This window comes from Ovis canadensis, chromosome 5, assembly GCF_042477335.2.
Source record: "Ovis canadensis isolate MfBH-ARS-UI-01 breed Bighorn chromosome 5, ARS-UI_OviCan_v2, whole genome shotgun sequence".
NCBI classification, from domain to species: domain Eukaryota; kingdom Metazoa; phylum Chordata; class Mammalia; order Artiodactyla; family Bovidae; genus Ovis; species Ovis canadensis.
Window position 1 is genome coordinate 17,403,291 of NC_091249.1, and position 20,866 is coordinate 17,424,156.

The 20,866-nt window shown below is 42.6% G+C and overlaps 1 protein-coding gene and 1 pseudogene across 19 annotated transcripts in view; one reads left to right on the forward strand and one right to left on the reverse strand.

Annotated features, from left to right (window-relative positions):
• The window catches only part of OBSCN (obscurin, cytoskeletal calmodulin and titin-interacting RhoGEF), a 235,646-nt gene that overhangs the window by 197,934 nt on the left and 16,846 nt on the right, over positions 1-20,866 (reverse strand). The gene's annotated exons all lie outside the window — the stretch shown is intronic.
• Positions 4,196-14,608, forward strand: LOC138440556 (mannose-P-dolichol utilization defect 1 protein-like; annotated as a pseudogene).

Genomic DNA, 20,866 nt, shown 5'->3' on the forward strand with positions numbered 1-20,866 from the left:
GACAATGATATAATGCTAAGTTGAGTGCTGTGAGGAAGTAAGTGATATGCTAGAGAAAAGGGACTGATTGGTGGCTTAGATATGGCGGTCCAAGCAAACCTTGCTAAGGAGTGATGTTTAGGTGAAGGCTAAATGATAGAAGGGAGGTAGCCCTGAAGAAAGCTGAGCGGGTCACTATAATAGAGATGAGACCTACAGCCAAGGCGCTCCTAAAGGGAAAGATATGGAATGAGTGAGGAAGGTAAAGGGGAATTGTACTTTTAGAACCACACTGGGCATCCGATTTTCTCCTGTGGACATTGCTGCTCCTTGGTACGGCATGACAATATAAGGTATAGGGTTGCTACTATGAAACAAGAATACTGTCCATGCTGTGGACACCTTGTGTGAATGGAGAGACGAAGTTAGAGATTGAGGAGGCAAGCCTCCAGGGAAAAGAGACTTTGAGGAATTGAGCCCCACACTCAGTTACATTTCCCCCAAGATATTTGATGATTTCCCCAGCTGCATGACCCAGGGGACTATGAAGCTAAGCAGAAGATCTCTGAAAAGTAGAGCAGACATTTTAGCACCTTGCATTAACAGAGAGACAAAGATAGGGTTGAGTCTCTGCTTGGAAAGAGACCCTCACCCCTGCCCAAGTCTCTGCAGGAATCCTTGGAGGATGCCCCGGACTAGAAGCCAACCAGAGACAAACAACCCTGACCAAAACTGCAATGCAGCCTTGACTCAGTGCAGTACCGGGACAGGCTAAAATTCTTAGTTGTTTCCTTTATCCCTAGCAAAAGAAATACTGATCCTCTTTCTAAAGTAAGATAACATCATCCATGTTCAAAAAAAAAAAAAAAACAATATCTGACCATCAACTGAAAATTCACTGGCTTGCCAAGGACAGGAGTAAATAGGAATTTTTTAAAAAGGCAATATTAGATGATCAGTTTTATGGTTATCAGACCAGGAGTTAACCATGTGCGCAGTTGCTAAGTTGTGTCTGACTCTTAGCGACTCCATGAACTGTAGCCCACCAGGCTCCTCTATCCATAGGATTTCCCAGGCAATAACACTGGAGTAGGTTGCCATTTCCTCCTCCAGGGGCTCTTCCCAACCCAGGGACTGAACCCATGTCTGTTGTGTCTCCTGCACCTGGGGAGCTGATATATAAGCGTGATAATATTTCTTTAATATGAAAGAAAAGAAAATAGGTCAAATATAAAAATTTTACTACCAACTCTAAGAATCTATAGATTCTGTAAGAAATTAAACAAACATAAATTATAAAATGGGAAAATAAAACTGAAAGTAAACACACTATAAGTGGATTTGACAACAGATTAGATACAAAGGAACAGAAAACTAGTGAACTGGAGGACAGAGCTAAAGAAAACACCCCAACTAAAGTAGACAGAGAAAAAGAATTGAGGTAGAGAGAAAGATACGTGAGAGACACAGGAGAAAACTTACTCCATGACTGAGCAAAGACAAAAATCTGCACTCAAAATTCTCTGGAATTCTAACCCAGATGAATACAAAGAAAACCATACCTAGGTGCATCAATATAAACTGCTGAAAGTAAAAAACAGTATCTTAAAAACAACAGGGAAAGAAAGATGGGACCTTGAGGGAAGATAAATCAGACAGTTGATATTCCAAAAAATACATGGAATGTGGAAGGTGGTGGAAGTCTCTTAAAAAAAAAAATTTAATACAGTTTGGAGGGTGGATTGTTAAGTTGTAATTTGATACTGAGAGAAAATAACCCTCAGAATATTGGGCTAGACTCTGGCTCTGTATTTCTCTGGCTATATGAACTTTGGCAAGTTACGGAGTTTCTTTTTTGTGCCTTATCTTAAAATGGGAATTCCTCTTCCTGAAGCGGGTGTGAAACTTAGACAAGTAAAGAGACAAGAAGCACTCATAGAATCTGGCCCTAGGCGTATGATTAATACGTGTTAGCTGCTATGTCGTCAGTTTTGCGAGGAAACGGGCTTCTAGGCGGCATGATCACACACTCCTCACTCCCTAATAGTTAACTTGAGGAACATTAAGAAGCTTCAAGGAACCCACCTGCGACACTGAGCTGGAAGGAAACCTTCCAGGTCTCGACTTTTCAACCAGAGTCCCCAGGCTCTGCCTTGCCCACCTGCTGCACCACCAGGCTCCAGATGCAGACCTTGGCCTCCACATACACTTCCAAGCTTCTGCCCTCTTTGAATCATGTAACCTCTGTCTGGGCTACCTTACAGCTTAGCGTGGCTCTGGCCCCCCACCTCAGCCTGCACTTCCCCGCATGCTGGGTACACCCTGGAAAACATCAATGTGGGCTCTGAGGACAGGGAGGAACAAGCGGTCAAAGACAATCAAATTTCTAGAACTGGATGAGGGCTCGCCTTCTGGAACTCAAAACTAGAATGCCTCGGCCCCAAGCTGGCCCTATTCCTAGCTTTCTCAAGGCAGGGAACTTCACAGGGAGAAGATGCACAAAGCAGGGAACAGGATAGTTCTTGGAATCTGAACGCTCCCAGTTCAGTCGTGTTCAGGTTGATATATGCTACAACCCAGGTTTACTCATCACCTGTGATCTCATAATTACTCTAACAAAGGGAGGCATAATTTGAGGCTGGCACATCAAAGAACTGGTATTCTCAGGGAGAGTTGCTTATACCATGTTACCAAACAGGCGATTCTCCTGTCACAGGAACATCAATATGCTAATACAGTCTACAACTTCTAGCAGGCCAACCACCATTGGTGTAATCAGATCGTGTAATCAAATCCTTGGCCTTGTAATCAGATGTTCTTTTTTAATTAACTTATTGTATTTGCTTCATATCACATTACTCTAGAACCCATTCTATTACTCCAGATTTGATTTTCTTCTTTATAAAATAAATTCATTGGTAATTCTTTCAGTGAGAGTTTGTGAATGATAAATTCTCTCCACTTACTCTGTGCTCTTCATTGCTGCTGATAAACCTAAAGAAGAATAAATATCATCCCATTAATCTTTTTTCTCTTTGGAAATAAATGGGGAAACAGTGGAAACAGTGTCAGACTTTATTTTGGGGGGCTCCAAAATCACTGCAGATGGTGAGTGCAGCCAGGAAATTAAAAGACGCTTACTTCTTAGAAGGAAAGTTATGACCAACCTAGACAGCATATTGAAAAGCAGAGACATTACTTTGCCAACAAAGGTCTGTCTAGTCAAAGCTATGGTTTTTCCAGTGGTCATATATAGATGTGAGAGTTGGACTATAAAGAAAGCTGAGTGCTGAAAAACTGGTGCTTTTTCACTGTGGTGTTGGAGAAGACTCTTGAGAGTCCCTTGGACTACAAGGAGATCCAACCAGTCCATCCTAAAGGAGATCAGTCCTGGGTGTTCATTGAAAGGACTGATGTTGAAGCTGAAACTCCAATACTTTGGCCACCTGATGCGAAGAGTTGACTCATTGGAAAAGCCCCTGATGCTGGGAAAGATTGAAGGCGGGAGGAGAAGGGGACGACAGAGGATGAGATGGTTGGATGGCATCACTGACTCGATGGACGTGAGTTTGAGTGAACTCCAGGAGATGGTGATGGACAGGGAGGCCTGGCGTGCTGCGATTCATGGGGTCGCAGAGAGTCGGACACGGCTGAGCAGCTGAGCTGAGCTGAAGATCTCCTCTTGGTTTTTTACCTTCTGCAGTTCACTATAATGTGTGTCGCTGAGACTGTTTTTACAATTTCCATGATTACTTACAAACCTTACCATTTAGGATTTATGTCTTTTATCATTTCTAAAATGTCTCCAATTATTTCCTTCATTATTTCGTCTTCCTCATTATTTCCAGTCTCTCCTAGAAGTCTTTTTAGACATACATGTGGCCTGCTTCTCATCTCTGTTGTATTGTTAACTGTTATTACTTCTTTGTGATTCATTCTGACTAACTTTCTCAGATATATCTTCTAATTCAGTAATTTTATGTTCAACCATGTTTAATTTGCTGTTTATTCCTCTTATAAATTGTTCATTATAAATTTCATGTTTCCTTTCCAAGAAATGTCACTTGTTCCTTTAAATCTGCCTGTTCTTTTCCCTAGTATTACACTTTTTCTTACGTTTTCAAGTCCTCCATACATCTTTTTAATCATTTTAAATAGATTTAGATTCTCTTTCAGACTGTTGTTCTATCATCTGAAGTTCCTGGGTGGTCTAATCATGCTTATGTTTGTAAGTTCCAACTCTCATTTATATTGGATAATTCCTCTGATACTTAGATTTTTATTGTGAGAGCATATTTATCAGGGATTCTTTTTTAAAGACTTTTATTTATTTGGCCATGCCACGCAGCTTATGGGATTTTAATTCCCTAATCAGGGATTGAACTCAGGCTCTTAAAAGTGAAAGTGGGGAGTCCCAACCACTGAGCCCCCAAGGAGTTCCCCAGGGATTCATTAAGTATGACCTGGTAGTGGAGGGGTATCCCTCCTGAATGCTTTCCATTTACTCCAGTCAGGTATTCTAGGAGTATCACTGGCCTAGAGCTTCATTTTTAGCTTAACTTCTTATTCTGGGGTCCCATATATGATACATTCACATTCCAATCCATTTCTTTTCACACCCAAGCCAAGGAAAATGGAAAAATACTTTGACACCTCCCTGGGCTATGGGTAGTTTACTCTTCCGGTCCAGCTTTTCCTTAAACACGTGGTTCCGTAAGGTTCTCAGATTTGTGCAGTTGTCTCAGTTCCAGTCCTCTAAGTCTCTTGAGCCAAAGTTCCTACTGCCTATTTGCAAGTCAGACCCAGATCCCTGAAACCAAAACCCCACAACAACATCAGTGCACCAGCTCATCACTGACTGCTTTCGTCTTTCATTCCACTTCGCTTCCAACCTAGAAATTTCCCTTTTTTCCCCCTGCCAGTTCAGATATTAACTTAACCTAACACCTCATGCAAACAGTTGACTCATTGGAAAAGACTCTGATGCTGGGAGGGATTGGGGGCAGGAGAAGAAGGGGACGACCGAGGATGAGATGGCTGGATGGCATCACGGACTCGATGGACGTGAATCTGAGTGAACTCCGGGAGTTGGTGATGGACAGGGAGGCCTGGCGTGCTGCGATTCATGGGGTTGCAAAGAGTCAGACACGACTGAGCGACTGAACTGCACTGAACTGAACTTTGCTACATTTTGTCCACAAGAAAAGGCCATGTGAAGATACAGGAAGAGAGCTCTCACAAGAAACTGATTATGACGGCACCTTGATATTGGACTTCCAACCTCCAGAACTGCAAGGAAAAATAAAGGTTTGTTGTTGAGGCCATACAATCTGTGGTATCTTGCTATAAAAACCTGAGCTGACTAATACACTGGATAAATAAAATACACTGTACCTCTCCTCTTGAATTCTTTAAAATGTTCGATGGTTAAAAGCCAAAGATCATCACACACTGGATAAGTTTACGATGCACACAGAGATGATGCATAAGACAACTGGGAACGTAAAGAAGAGACAACAAAAGTACTTACATATAAGTTCTACAAGTCAGCTGAAGTAGTAAAATTCTGGATTCTAAGCAGGTGGTGAGGAGTATGTTTATTGCAATCCCTAGGGTAACTACTGTGTCACAACAGACAAATTAAAATGCAATACTAAAAACATCATAAATAACCCCAAAAGATAGGAAAGGTAAAGAGAGAAAAAACAAAAATAAATATTAAGGCAGTAGACCAGAATTCAAATAATTACCACATTAATAACAAGTCTAGTCTAAACACACCTATTATAAGAGATTGTCGGGATGTGTAAAAATGACCCAACATTATGCTGTCTGCAAGAAACTCACATCAAATATGTATAGATAAAAGAATGAAACAATATATACAATGCAAACAATAATCGAGACAAATCTTGCGTATCTACATTAATACCAAATAGAATAGACTTTTGAGCCAAAAAAGTTACCAGCAATAAAGAGGAGTATTACCTAAAGATAAACCAGTCAACATAAAAAGAAGACATAACGATTCTAAATGAGTGAGCACCAAATAGCAGAGCTTCAAAACACATGAGACAAAGTCTGCCAGAACTGAGGGTAAAGCCAGAAATGCCAGTTACAGCTGGAGACGTCAGCACTCTTCACGCAATACCTGGTAGAACTCACAGACAGAACACCATTAGACGCCGACCCAGTAACCAGCACGATCAGACACTCCACCCAAGGGCAAACTATACATCCCTTTCAAGTATACATGGAACAGTCACCAACATCTACCATACTGTGGTTTACTAAGAAAGCGCTAAACATTTCTAAAATCTAAAAAACATAAAGTATGTGCTAGTATAGACTAGGAATCAACAACAGAGAGGTAACAGCTAAATCTCTAAGCACTTGGAAATTAAACAACACACCTCTGAATAATACAGCAGTTGAAGAATTTTTTTCAAGCAAAATTAGTAAATATTTTAGGCTGACTAACAATGAGAATACAGCATATCAAAATTTGAAGAATAAAGTTAAGGCAGCACTTAAGGAAATTTAAAGTATTAAACATTTATTTTATAAAAGAAAGATTTCCATCAGAAATCTAAGTTTATACCTTAAGAAATTCAACAAAGAAAAGATTAGAAAGAAGGAAATAATAAAGATAACTTAAATCAATGAAATTAAAAATAAAATCAATGAAACCTACATCTCGTTCTTTGAAAAGATCAATACGGTTGATAAACCTTTAACAAGAAAAAGAAAGACGATATAAACTGACAATACCAGGAATGAAAGAAGAAATATCACTATTTTAATATCACACTGCAGATATTAAAAATGAACAGAGGAAGACTGCAAACAACTCTATGAGCATGAAATAAACAAGTCTGATGAAGTAATCAACTTCTTAAAATCCAAAAACTAAAAAAAAAAAAAAAAACTTGCCAAGAGGAAACAGATAAACTATATACTTTCATAAGTATAGACAAAATGTTTTTATTATTTTATTCTGTTTCTCCAAAACAGAAATCTCTGGGCCAGGATGACTTCACTGGTTCACCTGGTGAAATAACCAAAACAGAAATTAAAGAGGGAACAGAACAGCATAGATTCTACACAATCTCTTTCAGAAAACAGAAGCAAAGAGAATACTCTTCAACACACTTTGTGATTCCAGCATTATCCTGATACCAAAGCCAGACAAAGACAGTGTAAGAAAGCTACAAACCAAAATTCCTCACGCACATAAATACAAAAGTACTCAATCAAACATTTTCAAACTGAATCCAGTAACACACAAAAAGAACACCACCCCACAAACAACCAAATGGGCATAATCCAAGAAATGCAAGGCTGCGTTCAATATTTTAAAGTCATCCTAAGACACGTTAGCAAAATGGCAAAATAGTAACTTTTTAAAAAAACTCTCTTCCATGAAATCAATTAAGACATCTGCAAAAATTGTTGTAATCAACTTTCTCAAAGCTCTGGAAATTAACCAAAGGCATCTTAGCAATCTGAGGAGCATACAGTCAAGAAAAACAACCACATCTTGGTAAGAACAGCAAAACGTGGTATTTTCACTTGCCCAATCCTCATACCCTTCTCCCTGGTTCTGACGTAGCCTTGAAAACCAACAGTCCACTATCACAATGAAAACCAGCAATTGGAAGCCTCCTGGTAGGTAAAGAATGAAATGAGGGCTCTTTCAAAGTTCCATTCCCAGAGAATAGTCATTATTTAAGCTGACTAGTGGTTCCTTGCCAGAGAAGGCAATGGCACCCCACTCCAGCACTCTTGCCTGGGAAATCCCATGGGCAGAGGAGCCTGGTAGGCTGCAGTCCATGGGATCAGGAAGAGTCGGACACGACTGAGCAACTCCCCTTCTCTTTTTCTTTTCATGCATTGGAGAAGGAAATGGAAACCCACTCCAGTGTTCTTGCCTGGAGAATCCCAGGGACGGGGGAGCCTGGTGGGCTGCCATCTATGGGGTCGCACAGAGTCGGACACGACTGAGGTGACTTAGCAGCAGCAGCAGTGGTTCCTTGCAAAACCCCACAAACAAGGCTGTCTTTATTTATTCATTATCCAAGCCTGAACAGAAGCTCACCAAGTAAAAACAGCTTTTCCCCAGGGGTATTTGTTAAAAAATAATCACAGGCAATTACTGAACACGGCTGTCTGGGTTTGTGGATAACAATTGGCAGACAACAGGCTAATCAATGGGCTTAAAAGGAAAAGCTGGATTATGAGATGTTAGTAGATGGCTTTGGAAAGCTCTGACCTCTTCCTGGGCATCTAGAAGGCCATACATCCATGATACTCAGAAGACCCCTGAGAAGGTCCTAAACTCACACATCTGCCTCATGGAAGCCTGAAGTAAAGGCAGAGGTGGATATGGCTTTGAGTTACATGCATGCAACAACACCCACACAGAGTCCCCTGGCAAAAACTGGGAGACGTACAGGTTACAGACATTGGAGGAAATCACTGTGAAGTCATTAGCTGGCCAACAAGCTAACTGAAGAGAGACTTCAGTATCTTACACACACACACACACACACACACACACACACAGACTTCACAGAATTCATTCAGGAAAGTCACTGAACATCCAAACAACAGCAGCAAAAGCAAACAGCAATACCAAGAAACACCAGGCAGGATGGGAGAATCTGAACTCCAGAGTTGCCACATATTATCACATAATATTCCAGTTATCCACAAAGAATTACATAACATGCTAAGAAACAGGACAGCATGGCCCACACACAGGCAAAGACACAGTCAACAGAAACTGCGCTTGAGAAAATCCAGATACTGGACTTATGAGAAAAAGTCTTGACATCAGCTATTTTAAGTATGCTTTTAAAAACCTAAAGGGAACAATTTACAATGAAATCAAGGAAGACATGAGGACAATGTCTCACCAGATAAATAATATTCATTAAGAGATATATTTTAAAATAGAAATCCTAAATTTAAAAAGTATAATAATTGAAATGAAACCTTCACTAATGAGGCAGTCAACAGCCAATTTAAGCAGGCAAAAGAAAGAATCATTCAAGTTAAAGACAGGTCTCTTGAAATTAGCCAGTCTGAGGATCAGAAAGAAAAAACCATGGAGAAAACGGACAGAGCCTCAGACAGCTGTAGGACAACACGGATTGTACCGATACATGCAAGATGGGAGTCCACAGGAGGGGAGAAAGGGGCAAAGAGGTTATATGAAGAACTGGTCAGAAACTTCCAAAACTGATAAAGAACGTGAATCTATTCACCTAAGAGGCTCAACAAACCCCACGAAGACAAACTGAAAGAGAGTCACACTCAGACAGTGTATGTCAAATTGTCAAAAGTCAGAAAAGCAGCCAGAAGTGACCTGCCACACCCAAGAGCTCCTCAATGGGACAAATAGCTGATTTCTCCTCGGAAACCACAGAGGCCAGCAGACTGTGGGATGGTGTATTTAAACTGTTCAAAGAAAAAACCATCAACCAATGGTTTTAGATTTGCCAAGGCTGTCCTTCAAACGTGAGAGAGAACATAGTACAGCCCCAGATTAACAAAACCTAAGGATCGCTTTGCCGGCCCCCGTCCTACAAAAAATTCTAAAGTAATCTTTCAGCTCAAAATGAAGATACAAGACAGGAACTTGAAACTGTATGAAATCAAAGAATTACAGTAAATGTAGCTACACAAGTAAATATAAAAGCCGGGAGCATTTTTATCCTGTAATTCATCTTGTTTTTATATGACTTTAAAAAGGGTATACACAATAATAATAAAACTACAAAGTTAATGGATACACTATGTATAAAGACAACTTGTAACAATGAGAACATTCAGCTTGGGGCACAAGTTGTAAATATGCAGAGTTTTTATTGAAACGAAAAGCATATAATTTCAAAGTTGATTATTATAAAGCTGTATGCTAATGACAAATCCCCAGGGTAATCACTTAAGAAAAAATGAATGTATATATGAATAAAGAAATGAAACAGTAACACAATGGCACACTAGAAAAAAATCAGTTAGTCATTAATGACAGTAATGCAGAAAGCAACAGCAGAAAGATATGACAAGAAACCGAGAACAGAATAGCAGAAGTAAGCCTTTCTTTTTAAGAAGTAACAACACAAAATGAATTTAAGTGCTGTCTGTAAGAGAGTCACTTTATGCCCAGACATACAAATGGGTTGAAAGTGAAAAGATACTCCATGCAAATAGCAATCAATAGAGACCTGAGGTGGCTATACTTAAGTAAAAAAAAAAAAAAGAAAAGACATTACAAGACATTATATTATAATATATATAATTTTAGACTGGGCTTCCCTGGTAGCTCCGAAAGTAGAGAATCCGCCTGCAATGATGGAGACCTGTGTTCAATCTCTGGGGTGGGACGATCCCCAGGACTCTTGCCTGGAGAATCCCGCGGACAGAGGAGCCTGGTGGGCTACAATCCACGAAGTCACAAAGAGTTTGACAAGACCAACTACTCACAGCACAGCACACAGATTAATGATGTTACATGCTGATTCAAAGAGCCTTCACTAAGAAGATAACACAGCCATAAACATGAGCGCAACTAAGCACAGCACAGCAGGAGAGCTCCAAACACATGGAACGAAAGCTAGGGGACTAAGACATAACAGCTCTCCAAGAACCGCTGAAGGCTTCAGTACCCTACTCGGAACAATGGACAGAATAACAGATCAATAAGGAAATCCAACATGAACAACACAACACAAGAAACCGGGCCTAACAGAATTAGAGCAGACACTCCCCCAATCAACAACAGAAGACGCTCTGACCAACAACATCAGACAGTCCCCACAACAACAGCAGACACTCCCCCCGACAACAGGAGACACTCCACCCAATCAACAACAGAAGACACTCTGACCAACAACAGCAGACACTCCCCACAACAACAGCAGACACTCCCCACAACAACAGCAGACACTCCCCACAACAACAGCAGACACTCCCCACAACAGCAGCAGACACTCAACCTGACAACAGCAGACACTAAACCTGACAACAGCAGCAGACACTCCACTCAACAACAGCAGACACTCCACCCAACAACAAGAGGAGACACTCCCCCAATCAACAACAGAAGACACTCTGACCAACAATAGCAGACACTCCCCACAACAGCAGACACTCCCCACAACAACAGCAGACACTCCACCCGACAACAGCAGCAGACACTCCCCCCAACAACAGCAGCAGACACTCCACCCGACAACATGAGACACTCCCCCCAACAACAGCAGCAGACACTCCCCCCAACAACAACAGCAGACACTCCCCCCAGCAACAGCAGCAGACACTCCGACCAACAGCAGCAGCAGACACTCCACCCGACAACAGCAGCAGACACTCCCCCAAACAACAGCAGCAGACACTCCCCCCAACAACAGCAGCAGACACTCCCCCCAACAACAGGAGACACTCTACCGACAACAACATGAGACACTCCCCCCAACAACAGCAGCAGACACTCCCCCCAACAACAGCAGCAGACACTCCCCCCAGCAACAGCAGCAGACACTCCCCCCAGCAACAGCAGCAGACACTCCCCCCGACAACAACAGCAGACACTCCCCCCGACAACAGCAGCAGACACTCCCCCCAACAACAGCAGCAGACACTCTGACCAACAACAGCAGCAGACACTCCACCCGACAACAGCAGCAGACACTCCACCCAATCAACAACAGAAGACACTCTGACCAACAACAGCAGCAGACACTCCCCCCAACAACAGCAGCAGACACTCCACCCGACAACAGCAAACACTCCCCCAATCAACAACAGAAGACACTCTGACCAACAACAGCAGCAGACACTCCACCCAACAACAGCAGACACTCCCCCCAACAACAACAGCAGACACTCCCCCCAACAACAGCAGACACTCCCCCCAGCAACAGCAGCAGACACATTTTGCTCAAGTACCTACGGAACACTCCCTAATATATGTTAAGCCATAAAACGAGTCTCAGTAAATCTTAAAAGACTGAAAGCATACCAAGAATCTTTTTGACTATGATGGAATGAAACTAAAAAGCAATAATTGAAGGAAAACTAGAAAATTCACAATCATATGTCAAAGTTAAACAATACGCTCAAGAGAGATTTACAAGGAAAATTAGAAAATATTTGGCGATAAATGAAAATGAAAGCACAGCATCCCGAAACTTATGAGACGCAGTGAAAGCAGGGCTTCCTACCACCCAGAGCTATACATTATAGGCCTATTAAAAAAAATTACAAATCAGTGATCTAACTTCATGCCTTAAGAAAAAGAAGATTACGTGAAACCCAAGCTCAGAAGAATGAAAACAATATAGAGTGCAAATAAACGAAATAGAGAATACAAAAGCGACAGAAAGAACTGAGAAAACCAAAAGGTGGTTTCTTGAAAAGATCGACAAAATTGACAAAACATTAGCTAGGCTGATCAAGAAAAACACAGAAGACTAAAATTATTAAAATCAGGGGGAAAATAGGGACCTCAATAAAGACTTCGTAAAAGTTAGGATTATAACAGAATACTACAAACTACTGCACACCAACTAGATAACCTAGATGAAATGGAGAGATTCCCAGAGACACACAGACTATCAAACCTAACACAAGCATAAACAGGAAAGCTCTGAATGGACCTATAACAAGTAAAGAGATTTAATCAGTAATCAAAAGCAACATGAGAGGCATCCAGACCGGAAACGAAGTAAAACTATCTGCAGGTGACATGATCTGCACATGGAAAATCCTAAGGCATTCACAAAAGAACCAGCAACCAGTAAATAGACGGACTCAGAAAGGCGGCAGGCAGGCCAGCGGCTACTGCCCAAGCACATATGGATCAAGTCTACTTCTTGATCAAGCCTATTTCTATGTCTTCAGTTCAGTTCAGCCGCTCAGTCGTGTCCCACTCTTTGCGAGCCCATGAGTCGCAGCACGCCTGGCCTCCCTGTCCATCACCAACTCCCGGAGTTCACTCAGACTCACGTCCATCGAGTCGGTGATGCCATCCAGCCATCTCATCCTCTGTCGTCCCCTTCTCCTCCTGCCCCCAATCCCTCCCAGCATCAGAGTCTTTTCCAATGAGTCAACTCTTCACATGAGGTGGCCAAAGTACTGGAGTTTCAGCTTCAGCATATTAGGAATGAGTAATTTAAAAGGAAATTAAGAAAATAATTCCATTCACAGTAACATAAAAAAGAATAAAATATTTAGCAACAAACACCACAATAAGCACAATTCTTGCACACTAAAAACTATAACATAATTGAAAGGAAGTTAAAACACCAAAATAAATAGAGTCATTTCATACTGTAGACTAGGAGACTAATGCTGTTAAGATGTCAATATTCCCCAAATTGATCTATACACTAGGTGCAATCCCAATCAAAATACCACCTGCTGTTTTTGCAAAATTTAAAAAAGATGATCCTAAAATTTATGTGCAAATGCAAGAGACCTCAAATAGCCAAATCAATGTTGTCTGGGGGAAAAAAAAGTTTAAAGGATTCACATGTCCCAACTTGAAAATTCACCACAAAGTTACAATGATCCAGACTGTAGCAGACATATACATCGATAGAGTAAAATTAAGAGTCCAGATAAAACCAGATGGTGTCAAGGAGGAGGACCACAAAGGTGGGAAGATAAACTCTGCTGCCAAAGCATAAAAAAGGCAGGAGAGAGGGGACTCAGCAGGTGCACAGCTTCGGCATGCTTAAAAATATGAGCAGCAGGAAGGGTGTGTCCAAAAACGTGGTCTCCAGGTGAGGCCTACTGTACGCTAAGGAGGTTCCCTGCCTCAAGATTCTCAGCAAAGCCCCAGGGCTGGCACTGTGGCTGGCCCACTTCTGGTAAAGCTGCTCCAAGTGTCTGAAATCTTGGGGGCAGAGTGCTGAAGGGCTGAGTCTTCAGTCAGTGATGCGAGAGCCAGCGGCACTGACTGGGACCATGGTCTGTGCTTAGATGCTCAGCTGTGTTTGACTCTGTGAGCCCATGGACTGCAGCCCACCAGGCTCCTCTGTCCATGGGATTCTCCAGGCAAAAATACTGGAGTGGGCTTCCATGCCCTCCTCCAGGGGATCTTTCCAACCCAGGGATCGAACCCATGTCTCCTGCATTGCGGGCGGATTCTTCACCGCTGAGCCTCCAGGGAAGATTCTTCGGGTGAAGCCCTGTTCCTGATGCTCCAGACAATCACCTGGTCCTGGTCCTGGTCCTGCACTACAGAGTGCAGACGTGAGAGGTGTTGCTTTCCTGGCGAGCTACACCCTGGCCCTGCTGCTGCTGCTGCTGCTGGCACCACTAACGCCCCAGGCTGTCACCACGCCGCTCCAGACCTCCAGCATGCCTGCTGTGGAGGTGAGAAGGCTTCTGCAGGCAGCCACGAAGTACCACATGGGCACAGCTCTCAGCCATCACAGTCTTTCTGCTCTGGAGGGATTCCCTGGCCCCAATCTTCACCTCCATTCAGGAAACTGGAAACCCCCTCATGTCTGGAACCTTTGCAGTCTCTTCTCTCTGCAACAGCCTCATCGCTGTTCAGCTACTCTTCTACTGGAACGCAAAGATTCCCCACAAGAAGAAAGAGCAGCGGAGTTGAGCTGGCTCCCGGAGTACACTCCATGTTTCCATTTATCCACCCCACCCTGGGGGCCTTCTCATCTGAATCACTCTGCCGGAGTGACTTGTAAACATTCCCTGTTTCTGTGCAACTGCAACTTTAGTGGAAATACTTGGTTGACTTCCATCCTTAGAAAGGACAGGGGTAGAGATTTTCAGACTGACATTTTGACATTGTGTGCGTCCTTACAAAATTCAGGAGAAGAAAGTAAGGAAGACCACTAGGTCATTCAGGTACGACCTAAATCAAATCCCTTATGATTATACAGTGGAGGTGACAAATAGATTCAAGGGATTAAATCTTGTACACGCAGTACCTGTAGAACCATGGACAGAAGTTGTTAGCATTGCAGAGGAGGCAGCGACCAAAACCATCCCCAAGAAAAGGAAATGCCAGAGGGCAAAGTGGTTGTCTAAGCTATTAGAAAAGAAGAGATGTGAAAGGCAAGGTAGAAAGGAAAAGATATACCCATTGACTGCAGAGTTCAAGAGAAAAGCAAGGCGAGATAAGAAGGACTTCTCAAACAAACAATGCAAAGAAACGGAGGAAAACAACAGAATGTGAAAAATTAGAGATCTCTTCTTAAAAACTGGAGATATCAAGGGAACATTACACGCAAGGATGGGCATGATAAAGGACAAAAACGGTAAGGACTTAGAAGCAGGCGAGATTAACAAGAGGTGGCAATAAGACAAGAAGAACTATATGAAAAAGGTCTTAATGACCTGGGTAACCACGATGGTGTGATCACTCACCTAGGGCCAGACGTCCTGGAATGTGAAGTCAAGTGGGCTTTAGGAAGCATCGCTATAACCAAAGCTAATGGAGGTGATGGAATTCCAACTCAACTATTTGAAATCCTAAAAGATGATGTTGTGAAAGTGCTGCACTCAATATGCCAGCAAATTTGGAAAACTCAGCAGTAGAAATAGGACTGGAAAAGGTCAGTTTTCAGTCCAATCCCTAAGAAAGGCAATGCCAGAGAATGCTCAAACTACTGCACAAGGGCATTCATTTTACATGCTAGAAAGGTTATACCCAAAATCCTCCAAGCTAGGCTTTAGCAGTATGTGAACGGGACTTCCAGATATACACACTGGATATAGGAAAGGCAGAGGAACCAGAGATCAAACTCCCAAAATTCACTGGCTCATGGGGAAACCAAGGGGATTTCAGATTAAAAATCTACTTCTGCTTCATTGACTGTGCTGAAGCCTTTGACTGTGTGGATCATAAAAAACTGGAAAATTCTTAGAGATGGGAATACCAGACCACCTTACCTGCCTCCTGAGAAACCTGTATGCAAGTCAAGAAGCAACAGTTAGAACTGGACATGGAAAAATGAACTGGTTCAAAATTGGGAAAGGAGTATGTCATGGCTGTATATTGTCACCCTGCTTATTTAACTTTTATGCAGAGCACATAGGGGATATGCCAGGCTAGATGAATCACAAGCTGGAATAAAGATTGCTGAGAGAAACATCAACAACCTCAGATATGCAATGATACCACAGAGAGTGAAGAGAAACTAAAGAGCCTCTTGACGAAAGTGAAAGAGGAGAGTGAAAAAGCTGGCTTAAAACCCAATGTTAATAAACCCATGCACCTATAGGTACCTTATTTTCGACAAAGGAGGCAAGAATATACAGTGGGGCAAAGACAGCCTCTTCTACAAGTGGTGCTGAGAAAACTGGACAGCTACATGTAAAAGAATGAAATTAGAACACTTCCTAACACCATACACAAAGATAAACTCAAAATGGATTAAAGACCTAAATATAAGACCAGAAATTATAAAACTCTTAGAGTAAAACACAGGCAGAATATTTTATGACATAAATCAAGAAAGATCCCCTAAGACCCACCTCCTAGAGTAATGGAAGTGAAAATAAAAGTAAACAAGTGGGACCTGATTGAACTTAACAGCTTTTGCACAGCAAAGGAAACTATAAGCAAGGTGAAAAGACAATCCTTAGAATGGAAGAAAATAATAGAAAATAATGAAACAACTGACAAAGGATTCATTTCCAAAATATACAAGCAACTCATACAACTCAATGCCAGAAAAACAAACAACCCAATCAAAAAGTGGGGAAAAGACCTAAACGGCCATTTCTCCAAAGAAGACATACAGATGGCTAACAAGCACACGAAAAGATGCTCAACATCTCTCATTATTAGAGAAACACAAATCAAAACTACAATGAGATATCACCTCACACCAGTTAGAATGGCCCTCATCAAAAAGTCTACAAACAATAAATGCTGGAGAGGGTGTGGAGAAAAGGGAATGCTCCTGCACTGTTGGTGGGAATGTAAATTGATGCAGCCACTATGGAAGATGGTATGGAGATTCCTTTACAAACTAGGAATAAAACCACCATATGATCCAGCAATCCCAGTCCTAGGCATATACCCTGGGGAAACCAAAATTGAAAAAGACACATGTATCCCATTGTTCACTGCAGCACTGCTTACAATAGCTAGAACATGGAAGCAACCTGGATGTCCATCAACAGATGAATGGATAAAGAAGCTGTGGTATATATACACAATGGAATATTACTCAGCCTTAAAAAGGAGCGCCTTTGAGTCAGTTCTAATGAGGTGGATGAACCTAGAATCTATTATACAGAGTGAAGTGAGAAAGAGAAAGATAAATACCATATTCTAACGCATATATACAGAATCTAGAGAGGGTGAGAGGTATGGAAAGAGTAACATGGAAACTTACATTACTGTATGTAAAATAGAGAGCCAATGGGAATGTGCTGTATGGCTCAGGAAACTCAAACGGGCTCTGTATCAATCTAGAGGGCTAGGATGGGGAGGGAGATGGGAGGGAGTTTCAAAAGGGGGGGGATATATGTATCCCTATGGCTGATGCATGTTGAGGTTTGACAAAAAAACAACAAAATTCTGTAAAGCAATGCTCCTTCAATTAAAAAAAAAAAAAACCCAACATCAGAAAGAAGTTCATGGCATCCAGTCCCATCACTTCATGGCAAATAGAAGCAGACGAAGTAGAAACAGTGACATTTTATTTTCTTGGGCTCCAAAATCACTGCAGATGTTGACTGCAGCCATAAGATTAAAAGACACTTGCTCCTTGGAAGGAAAGCTATGACAAATCTCAGTTCAGTTTGGTCACTCAGCCGTGTCTGACTCTTTGCAACCCTATGGACTACGGCACGCCAAGCTTCCCTGTCCATCACCAACTCCCGGAGACTGCTCAAACTCATGTCCAACAAGTTAGTGATGCCATCCAACCATCTCATCCTGTTATCCCCTTCTCCTCCTGCCCTCAATCTTTCCCAGCATCAGGGTCTTTTCAAATGAGTCAGTTCTTTGCATCAGGTGGCCAAAGTATTACAGTTTCAGCATCAGTCCTTCTAATGAAAATTCAGGACTGATTTCCTTTAGAATTGACTGGTTGGATCTCCTTGCAGTCCAAGGGACTCTCAAGAGTCTTCTGCAACACCACAGTTCAAAAGCATCAATTCTTTGGCACTCAGCTTTCTTTATAGTTCAACTCTCACATCCATACATGACTGGACCTTTGTTGGCAAAGTAATGTCTCCACTTTTTAATATGCTATCTAGGTTGGTGATAGCTTTTCTACAAGGAGCAAGCGTCTTTTAATTTCATGGCTTCAATCACCATTTGCAGTGATTTTGGAGCCCAAGAAAATAAAGTCTGTCATTGTTTCCATTGTTTCCCCATCTATTTGCCATGAAGTGATGGGACCAGATGCCATGATCTTAGTTTTCTGAACGTTGAGTTTTAGGCCAGCTTTTTCACTCTCCTCTTTCACCTTCATCAAGAGACTCTTTAGTTCCTCTTCACTTTCTGTGGTATTATCTGCATATCTGAGGTTGTTGATGTTTCTCCCAGCAATCTTGATTCCAGCTTGTGCTTCATCCAGCCCAGCATTTTGCATGATGTACTCTGCATTAAGTTAAATAAGCAGGGTGACAATATACATAAGAATTACTGTCGCCCTGCTTATTTAACTTCATGCAGAGTACATGGCTTAAAGCTCAACATTCAGAAAACTAAGATCATGGCATCTGCTCCCATCACTTCATGGCAAATAGATGGGGAAACAGTGGAAACAGTGACAGACTTTATTTTGGGGGGCTCCAAAATCACTGCAGATGGTGATTGCAGCCAGGAAATTAAAAGATGCTTACTTCTTGGAAGGAAAGTTATGACCAACCTAGACAGCATATTAAAAAGCAGAGACATTATTTTGCCAACAAAGGTCGTTCTAGTCAAGGCTATAGTTTTTCCAGTGGTCATATATGGATGTGAGAGTTGGACTATTAAGAAAGCTGAGCACTGAAGAATTGATGCTTTTGAACTGTGGTGTTGCAGAAGACTCTTGAGAGTCCCTTGGACTGCAAGGAGATCCAACCAGTCCATCCTAAAGGAAATCAGTCCTAAATATTCATTGGAACGACTGATGCTGAAGCTGAAGCTCCAATACTTTGGCCACCTGATGCAAAGAACTGACGCACTGGAAAAGGCCCTGATGCTGGGAAAGATTGAAGGCAGGAAGAGAAGGGGACGACAGAGGATGAGATGGTTGGATGGCATCACCGAATCAATGGACATGAGTTTGGGTGAACTCCGGGAGTTGATAATGGACAGGGAGGCCTGGCGTGCTACAGTTCATGGGTCACAAAGAGTCAGACATGACTGAGCAACTGAACTGAACTGAACTGACTGATGATATACAGCCATAACATACTCCTTTCCCCATTTGGAACCAGTCCGTTGTTCCATGTCTGGTCCTAACTGTTGCTTCTTGACTTGTGTACAGGTTTCTCAGGAGGTGGGTCGGGTGGTCTGGTACTCCCATCTCTCTAAGAATGTTCCACAGTTTGTTGTGATCCACTCAGTGCCTCCTGCATAGGCACGAGTCAGCAGTGGCCTGCCGCAGGAGCGCTGGGCGCAGCAGACATGGGTCACACAGTCTGTGGCATAAGCCCTCTTGGAAGAGGTCACCATTAACCCACCATAGTTGCCTGGAGAATCCCAGGGATGGCGGAGCCTGGCGGGCTGCCGTCTATGGGGTTGCACAGAGTCGGACACGACTGAAGTGACTTAGCAGCAGCAGCAGAGCTACCGAGCAGATGACTCACAAACTGCAGAACAACTCTACCAAGGAAATTCTCGCAGTTAAGAAAGTTCTAGGTCCCACAACAGATTTCCCAACCTGGGGATCTGGCAAAGGGACTGAGAATTCCCAGGGAGTTTGACTTTGGAGGCAAGGGGGATTTGATTACAGAATTTACACAGGACTGGGGAAAGAGAGCTCTTATAGAACATAAAGAAAACCTTGTCCACACCAGGACCCAGGAGAGAGGAACAACGACAAACCTAGACAGCTTATTAAAAAGCAGACACATCACTTCATCTACAAAGATTCATAGAGTCAAAGCTACAGTTTTTCAAGTAGTCATGTACAGATGTGAGTGTTAGACCATAAAGAAGGCTGACTGTCAAAGAACTGATGCTTTTGAAATGTGGAGACAGAGAAGGCAATGGCACCCCACTCCAGTACTCTTGCCTGGAAAATCCCATGGGCGGAGGAGCCTGGTGGGCTGCAGTCCATGGGGTCACTACGAGTCGGACACGACTGAGTGACTTCACTTTCACCTTTCACTTTCATGCACTGGAGAAGGAAATGGCAACCCACTCGTGTTCTTGCCTGGAGAATCCCAGGGACGGGGGAGCCTGGTGGGCTGCCGTCTGTGGGGTCGCACAGAGTCGGACACAACTGAAGCAGCAGCAGCAGCTAAAGACTCTTCAGGGTCCCTTAGACAGCAAGGAGATCAAACCAGTCAATCCTAAAGGAAATCAGCCCTGAAGATTCTAAGAGCCAGTTCACTGGAAAAGACCCTGATGATGGGAAAGATCGAAGGTAAAAGGAGAAGGGGTTGACAGAGGATGCAATTGTTAGAGAGCATCACTAACTCAATGGACACAAACCTGAGCAAACTCTGGGAGATCATGAAGGACAGGGGAGCCTGGCATGCTGCAGTCCATGGGGCTGCAAAGAGTCGGACATGACTTAGCAACTGAACAACAACGTTTAGTCATTTGGCTGAGATTCTTCCTTTGCCAGAAGTGTCCAGCCTCTTACCTATTCTGAGCAAAAGTCTTACCCCGTCCCGCCATTTCCCCACTTCCCCTCTGACCCTACAGGACACAGCCTGGACAGTGGAAGGG